General features: G+C 43.0%; 1 pseudogene; it reads left to right on the forward strand.

Moving 5' to 3' along the window:
* The first annotated feature begins 6,567 nt into the window (after positions 1–6,567).
* Positions 6,568–6,963, forward strand: LOC103089701 (60S ribosomal protein L31 pseudogene; annotated as a pseudogene).
* Positions 6,964–9,186: the final 2,223 nt, after the last annotated feature.

A 9,186-nucleotide genomic window follows, 5' to 3' on the forward strand; every position in this document is an offset into this window, starting at 1 on the left:
GGGGGGGGGGGGGGCAGGACAAACAAGGATGCCACCCTCCTGGGGCTCAGCTCCTTAGTGGGAGATCAGGAAGGCACCTCTAAGTATCGTGGGACACAGAACTGAGCAAGTGCAGAGCGGGCCTCTGAGGTGAGATCTGAATCACAAGAAGAGGGTCCCCGTGTGGAGGTCAGGGAGGATGTTCCACTCACAGGGGATGGTCCTTCCAAGGCAGGCGCTGGCAGAAGCACTGGGAGAGCTCAAGGGAAGGACATAAGGATGGTGTTTGCTGCATGGTCTACGTGCAGAATCATAGGGCTTTGGGCAGGGAAGAAATGTGAATTATGTTTTAAAAACTCAACCTTGCTGCTGAGTATAGAATAGAGGGCAAGAGTAGCAGCAAGAAGACTTCCAGTTAGGAGGCTGTCACTATGGTCCAGGCAAGTCAAGAGGGTGGCTTGGTCTCCAGATGGTCGCGCAGGTGGCTCTGCTGCCTGACCTATTTACTCTGTTCCAGCCTTTTCTTGTCACCAGCTCTCTGGCATCATTTTAACTGCATTTATTCTTTTGCTCTGCTTAAAGGCAGATTTGAGAAGATTGGGAGGTTGAAAAAGGTTTCAAGATTAAAAACAAGAAAAACTGTCTCTTGAATGCCTTATGTTGACCTGACGTAACCCATTCTGTTTCATCCATAGTATCTATAAAGAGAGTAGTGGAATCCAGCACACACTATAAGGCAACTCAGCTAGGACCTTGTTCCTCTCTGGTTCAATAAATATTACTGATGATGATGAAAACTCTATTTTAGTATCTTTCCTTTTTTTGAGAACAACTTAGTAATGATCTCTAAAATTGACAATTGATGCCTTGGCCAACACAATTGGAATGTGTGTTTGTACTCAGGTAGTTAAAACTATGCTGAATAGTTTGCTCTGTACTAAGCATGTACACTACTGGCCTTTGAGGTAGGTTTTTGTTTTGTTTTAATTATCCTTGTTCTACAGATAAACCACTGAGGCGCAGAGAAGTAACTTCCCCAGGTTACACAGGTAGGAACCAATGGGGCCATAATTTGAGTCCAGTCAGTCGAGCTCCCGAACCTGCCCTCTCAGAAAAATAATTATTGAAAGTAACACCACTGGTTTCTTACTGTTGTACAGGAATTTTAGAAGCATTCATTATCGCATTTGATCCTCAAAACTCTAGGAGGTGGATAAGGTAGGCATTATTATCCCATTTTACAGGTGAGAATACTGAGTTACAGACGTTACCCCACTTGCTCAATTTTATATATAAAGTAGACAGCGTCTGAGCCATGACTAGCTTTTAAGCTTTTTGAGTGAGGGTGCTTTTCATTAAACCTATAATTTCCTAATTAGATAATACCTGTAGCTGATCAACATCTTTTTCTCATTTATAAATGTATATATACTATATATCATATATATGAAAGCCATTAATATTTATAAAATTGAAATTATGTTTAGTTATACATTTAATGAATCATCTCTCCTGATAAAATAATTGCATAAAAATGCAGCATATATATGAATAAATACTTGAATAAGAATTTTCTTGATTGTAATTTTTTTAACATTTTAGTGTATTTGAAAACAAAATGTCTTACAATCAATGTATATATTTAATAGTTTATCCTTAAAAATAATTGCATCAGTGTTGCTTCTCAAAATTGAAAGGTCAAAAAAAAATGAAGGGTCTTAAAAGATAAACATTATTTGGAATATACATATATAAACTACTGAAAAATCTGGTGTGAATAGGCTCTGTCATCTGGGAAACATGAACGAGGATGAGAAAGTTTATCACATACTGAAATTTTGAGAAAAGTTTTCTTGGACAGAAAAATGGGGAAGATTACAAATTGCATACTCACTGTACTTAATCTCGGGTCAATCGTTTTTTTAGAACAGGCGATGTTATATGCACTTTTAGAGACAATAACTAGAAGGGTCACTAGATGGCACTATTATTCTTAGTACTGTAGTAACACCTATTCCGTAGTGATCTTGAGAGTGACAAAGTCCAATAATGCTGTAACTTTGTCAAAATTGTTTTGTTTTTTTTTAACATCTTTATTGGGGTATAATTGCTTTACAATGCTGTGTTAGTTTCTGCTTTATAACAAAGTGAATCAGTTCAAAATGGTTTCTTAAAAGGAAAGAATTGATGATAAGGTCTGTTACAATGAAATTCATACTGTTTTGTGAATCCCAAAATGCAGGGAGCGATCTCTAGGACTCCTTTTTACAACGCAGCATTCATTTGTTCATTCATTCAATCATTCGTTCACTTACAAATATTTATTGAGTGTTTTGAAAGTGCCAGGATCTCAGTGAAGCTCTGGTTACTTTCACACTGAAGTAATGACTTTTTTTTTCAAGTAAGAGCACAGGCTTTGCACTAGTAAGACCTGAATCCTCCACTTACTGGGTCATCTTAAGTAAGCCCTTATTATTATTATAACTTCTGTTTTTGAGATGAGAAGAGTAAGGCACAGAGCCAGTGGCTGTGGATGGAAATACTTTGTAAAATCATGCTTTCTATATGAATACTATTACTACCTCAAGAATGTCGAGGACTATGTCTAGTAGTAGTTCTATTTACATAATAGGCTATTAAATCACACAATCTAAGCTTATTAAGATCAGCCTCGGGACTTCCCTGGTGGCACAGTGGTTAAGAATCTGCCTGCCAATGCAGGGGACACAGGTTTGAGCCCTGGTCCAGGAAGATCCCACATGCCGTGGAGCAACTAAGCCTGTGCAGCACAACTACTGAGCCTGTGCTCTAGAGCCCACGAGCCACAACTACTGAGCCCTGTGCCACAACTACTGAAGCCTGCACTCCTAGAACCTGTGCTCTGCAACAAGAGAAGACACCGCAATGAGAAGCCCGCGCACCACAACGAAGAGCAGCCCCCGTTCGCTGCAACTAGAGAAAGCCCGCGCACAACAACGAAGACCCAACACGGCCAAAAATAAAATTAATTAATTAATTTTAAATATATATATATATATATATATGCTTAAAAAAAGAAAACATTATTTAAAAAAAAAAAAGATCAGCCTCAACACAAGTGACCATGAGACAGTTTCTCAGTGCAGCTCTTCCCTGCCTCAATATATGTCTTGGAAATACCATCAGAATCAAAACGAAACAGATCCGAAGTGTTTTGGCAGAAGGATACTAGAGGTGTGTTTGGGATGTGAACGAATGGGTGTGTTTATATATAAAAAATTGTTTCAACGCACCTTGCAGGAAGCCAACCTCATCTCTTACCAGCTTCACTTCTCCTGCAGTTGGTTTTGCTCCCAGTGCACAATGTACTTCCTTTCAGACGCTCATTCTGAATGAACGTGATGACGATGCATATTTACTCCCGGACGTTGCTAACCAGCACAGCAAAAATAAATCTGAATACTTTATTCACATTTTGTAATAATCAGGGTGTAAATTGACAATGGCTCATTTAGGAGGCTGTGCTCGTTGTGCTTTACTCAAGTTCCCTTTTTATGTGTGATCTGTTTATTCAGTTCTTATTTATGGAAGTGGATATTATGTCCGAGTGTTACGGGTGATACAGAGATTCTGATTCTCTTACTCGCCATAAGTGTTATACTGCCCAGCCCTTTGGATGCGAGTAGTAAAGGTTAGGTTTCTCCTTTGGCCAGAATCCCAACACAACTGTGCTCTCTATGCTGGAGCCACTGCAGCTGATGTCCTAACAGCTCACTGAGGAGGTCAAAGATGGTTTTCTAAAAAATGCCTCCTCTGACAATGACGCTCACATCTCAGAGCTACCATTGTTTGCCTTCCTGTCAACCACTCACATAGCTAAGAACTCAAGCAAACACATGAAAAAGAAAAGCCTCTATTTTAAAAGTTTTATTGAAAATATTCAAGATTTCCTGCTTATTTTAGGGACCGTGAAAGAAATCCAGTGTTTTATCCATGTCAGGTCCCTACCAGATTATAAACAGTTGAGAGGAGGGTCCACTTGCTGAAAGGTGCCTTGAGAGAAAAACTCCCACTTCTCGGATTCGAAGAGGAAGGCCCCTCATCTCTAAAGTCTCCCTTGAGGTGTCGCAGCCAGTGGGGGCATCACAGCCTCCCACTCCAGGCTCTTTGTAGCTTCCACAGCCGCCGCCTCACCCAGTTTATCAGGCAGCAGGACTGGCTGCTCTACCCAACTCCAGAGCTTTTCCCTTTGTTTTAAAATTGCCCTTGAATTCAGCTCCCTTCCACTCCCTTTTCCCCACACAGTATTTTTACACCTTTGGTGCCCAAACCTTGAAGGTAAATACAAAGACAGGCATCTGTAAACACAGAACGATGCCCACATTCATGGGAATAACAGCAATCTCAAAAAACAATCATGATGGCAAATTTTAATCAGCGACTCTGAGAAACTTCCCAAGCAAGAAAGATTTGTGTCCCAGTCTTGCTCTACCCTCATTTCATGTCTTTTTTTTTAATTTTACATTTTCATATTTATTTATTTGTTTATTTATTGGCCACCCCGAGAAGCATGAGGGATCTTAGTTCCCTGACCAGGGATCGAACCCATGCCCCCTGCAGTGGAAGAGTGGAGTCTTACCCACTGGACCACCAGAGAGGTCCCCCTCATTTCAGGTCTTAGTTCCAGCTCTAAGTGTTTGCAACAATTTCCTTCCTGAACTGTATCACATTCGTGCAACTTTTTTTTTCCCCTACCTTGTATGTGAGCCTGGCCATTTCTTTCCCTGTTAAAGAATCTACAGCCCCGACCTCTTTATATAACGTCAACCCAACTAGAGCAGGAACCTGCCTCTGTCTAAAAGTCTGGCCATGCAGAGCCGGCAATCCGTGAACAGCAGTTGACGGGCTGATCCAAAGCAAATCCTTCATGTACTCCTCAGGGAAGGGAGAAAGGCAAACCCATTGCCAGCCCACGATGGTCATGATGGAAAGATGTGCAAATCCAGGCTGGCCCTTCAGGCTGATGGGGCTGGCTGAGAACTGAGTGAATAAAGTGAAATGGAAGGTAAATGGATGCAATCAAATTATTACAAAGAGGGAACAGGCAAGGTTGCTTTAAAGAGACGAAAAATAAGCATTTCTACGCCCTCCACAATCATGGGGATTGAAAATGTTAGTATTCCTGCTCATCTTTTCTCTTTGGTGTAGATCCATCTTTTGATGCATATGGTTTTTGTTGTGATTTTCTTCGTTTTTACCACCTGTGTTCCAGATGTCTGTCAACTTCATCATTTTGCTGCTTTGCTTGAAGATTTCAAAACAGACCTCAATTTTGAAACTCTTCTGTGGCATATTTCTCTTTTATTTGAAAAGATGTGTTTGATTTAGAAAATACGAAGACATTGCCCTACTTTCTTTGCATTGGGGCTAAATTGGACGTAGGCAGCAAAATGGGTTACCTCCTGACTAGTGGAAGAGATACTCACCACAGCCGTCTGCTGACCGCGGAGAAGTGGCAGCCGGGATGGTGCAGGTAAGGCCAAGTGCATGTCCCCAACCTTTGTGCTTCATTATGTCACAGAAGCCAGGAATGACAAGAGGATAAGGAAATCTGTGGCCTCAGTTTAAAACAGAGTCCAGATAGAGTCCATACCCTATTGAGAAATCAGTTCAGTACATGCGTGTGTTCTACACGTGCACAGGTGTACTCATGCCAACATAAATGCATCAAACATCTCTGGCAAGACATACAGGAAGTTGGTTGCTGTAGAGGTGGGAATTTGGAAGCCATGGGCCAGGTGAAAGAGGGAGACCTAATTTCGCTGTAAACACTTTCTTCTTAAAATTTGGAACTTGTGCTTGTATTTCCCATTAAAAATTAAAACATTGGATAGTCATCATAACAAAAGAATATATTCCACGAGACTGAGCACACCTAAAAGTAGTCTCCTAAAGCAATTTCTCCCTTTGCATGAGGAATAAAGTCCTAGCTGTCACCTCAGTTTGAAGGGAGATTAATGTGGCTTGAATATTTACTATGGTTTTACTGCAGAGATGTTTAAGTGCCAACGATGTGTTACCACGTAGGCAAATGGCTCTTGAATCCAGATAACCGTGCTATGGAAAAGACGGTGGGGATTTTGGTGTTTGTGTCATTTGGGCTTGGATTACACGTTCCTTCCCCTGTTGCTGGGAGGTGCATGTTCTTGGAAGTAACTGAGCTAAGGCTGGAATAGTGGGGATTGAGAAAATGAATGACTTGGAAGAAGATACTGCAGCAGCAGTTTGTGGAGACCCTCTTTCTGCCCCCTGCTCAGACATCCAGGGCAGGTGAGACATCCAGATGCGCAGGACCCTTTGGTTGTGCCATCTTGGTTCACGCCTTGCTGCCACCACTAGACGGGCACTCATCTGTTTCCTGCGACACGGTTCTAGGGCTCTCTCCAATTCCTCCCAGGGTCTCCAGCATGATTCCTTCTCTCTCTTTGCAGCCGGCGCAGAACAAATAGACCAGTGAGAGGACAGAATGCAGATGGCATATCTCTCATATAATTTACCTAATCAGGTTGCTTGCTTACTTATTCATTTAATAAACATGTATGGATTCCCTTCCAACCCGGGCAGGGCAGGATGGCTCCCACAAAGAAGGGTGGTGAGAAGAACGGCCGCTTCACCATCAACGAGGTGGTGACCAGAGAATACACCATCAGCATTCACAGGCGCTTCCACGGATGGGTTTCAAGGAGCGTGCCTCTCGGGCACTCAGAGAAATCTGGAAATTTGCAATGAAGGAGACGGGGACTCCAGATGTACACGTTGACGCCAGGCTCAACAAAGCCATCTGGGCCAGAGGAATAAGGAATGTTCCATACCGTATCCATGGGCTGTTGTCCAGAAAGTATGATGACGATGAAGATTCACCAAACAAGCTCTAAACGTTGGTTACCTATGTACCTGTCACCACTTTTCTAAAATCTACAGCTAGTTGATGTAGATGAGAACTAAATGTTGATTGTCCAAGAAAGTTATAGAACAGCCAAAACCAAAACCAAACAAGCAAACAAACAAAAATGTATGGAAAACCTACCATAGGCCGAAAACTTGCTCTGGAGATGCAAGACCTCAGGACGTTCACAATCTAGTGGGAAAGATAGACTATTTTTTTTTTTTAATATATGATTGTGATAGTCTGATGAGTGTTAATGTAACCTAAGGCCAAGGTAACATAGGAGCATCTACCAGGGCATCCAAACCAGACTAGGGGTGGTACTGATCACACAGGTGACCAAGCTGGGACTGGACGGGCGTGCAGGAGTCTGCCTGTGGGCCCCATGGGAGATGGGGACTGAGTGTGTTATTGCTGGCTGGTGACAGGAGAGTGGCTGCTGTGAGGGGTGTAGGGCATTTCACGATGAGATAATAACATAAAATGAGAAATGACCACAGCTCATCAGGAACCGCAAATTGCCAGCATGGCAGAAGCATAAAGTCTGAGACAGGGTAGGGAGTATAAAGGGAAGAGGAAGGGCTTTACGTGTCCGGCTAAGGCATTTTTGAAAGGATCAAAGTGGGAGAATGACAAGACTTAACAAGATACACGTTTTCAAAGATAATTGAAAGCGGTAGAGGGAAGGTATTGGGATGGGAAATGTTAGAGGTGGGAGACCAGTTAAGTGGCTTCTGCAGCATTTCAGCCAAGGAGGGGATGAGGTGGTGAAGTGGGGTGGCAGTTACAGGAAAAGAGTAGAACAGAGGTGAAACCAACAGCAGGGGCAACTCTGTGACCTTCCTTCCCTGACACAACGGGATTAGGATGTCATTGCAGGTCTACCTGAAAGGAGCTTAGAAGAAATGACCAGACAGTATCCAAGCACGTGTCAGATCAATGTCTAGGTAAGTAATTAGCTCAAAGTTAACTAAGAGGAGGCAGGTAAGGGATAAAGCCAGCTGGGATGGAGGGTGTAGGGAGAAAGTGCAAGCAGATAGATACCATAGGAACCTGATTTAGTGGGACCCTTGCAGCTGGTGAGTGTTCCAGAAGCCCTAAAGGAACCAATACAGAACACATCTATGGGGGTGGGGAGGGGTCTAGGGTCACTTACCTCCTGACTTGGGTCACTGGGTGGGTGGAGATACAGCAGTGAAAGGTAGAAAGTTCAGGAAGAAAGACTTTTGGGAAGAAGGTAATGAGTTTTGAGCTTTTTGGATTTTAGGTGCTTGATGGCCATCTGAGCCACATTCACTCTGGAAAGCATCTAGGTAATGCAAGAGATGTGATGGAAGCTAAGAGAAAAGAGTCTCAAGAAAGAAAAAACAATGAAAATGTCCATTGCTTCAGTGAAATAAAATAGGTGTCCATCTGATTTGACAAAAGGAAAGTAACCAGTGATCTTAGTGAGAATGTTTTGGTAGCGTGGTGTTAGAAAGTAGATTACCAGATCACCTCCGCTGAGGACCTAATGGAGAGAAGAGAAGGTTGTTGCAGTGGGAAGTCAATTTGATGCAATGTTTACCTCCAATCAGGTGAACAACCATCCCTGTTTGCCCAGTACTGAGTGGATTCCCAGGATGCTGGACTTTTAGTGCTAAGACTGAGAAAGTTCTTGGGCAAGCAGAACAGATTGGTCACCCTGCCTTCAATCCCACTACCAGAAAGGCTGTCCAATAGTTCATGAAATAGGCTGAGATAAAATTAAGGTGCTTGGGAGTTCCCTGGTGGCGCAGTGGTTAAGAATCGGCCTGCCAATGCAGGGGACACGGGTTCGAGCCCTGGTCCGGGAAGATCCCACATGCCGTGGAGCAAGTAAGCCCATGTGCCACAACTACTGAGCCTGCGTGCCACAACTACTGAAGCTCCCGCACCTACAGCCTGTGCTCTGCAACAAAGAGAAGCCACCTTAATAAGAAGCCCGTGTACCGCAACGATGAGCAGCTCCCTCTCACTGCAACCAGAGAATGCCCGCGTGCAGCAATGAAGACCCAATGCAGCCAAAAATAAATAAATAAATTTATTAAAAACAAAAAAAATTAAGATGCTTGAGGGAATTCCCTGGTGGTCCAGTGGTTAAGACTTGGCACTTTCACTGCTTTGGGCCCGGGTTCAATCCCTGGCTGGGGAGCTAAGATCCCACAAGCCGTGTGGCGTGGCCAAAAAAAAAAAATTAAGATGCTTGAATCACAAGGTTTACTGAATAAATTTAAAACGCACAGCAAGAAACAAAGGGAAAG

This window comes from Lipotes vexillifer, unplaced genomic scaffold, assembly GCF_000442215.2.
Source record: "Lipotes vexillifer unplaced genomic scaffold, Lipotes_vexillifer_v1.1 scaffold429, whole genome shotgun sequence".
Classification (NCBI taxonomy): domain Eukaryota; kingdom Metazoa; phylum Chordata; class Mammalia; order Artiodactyla; family Lipotidae; genus Lipotes; species Lipotes vexillifer.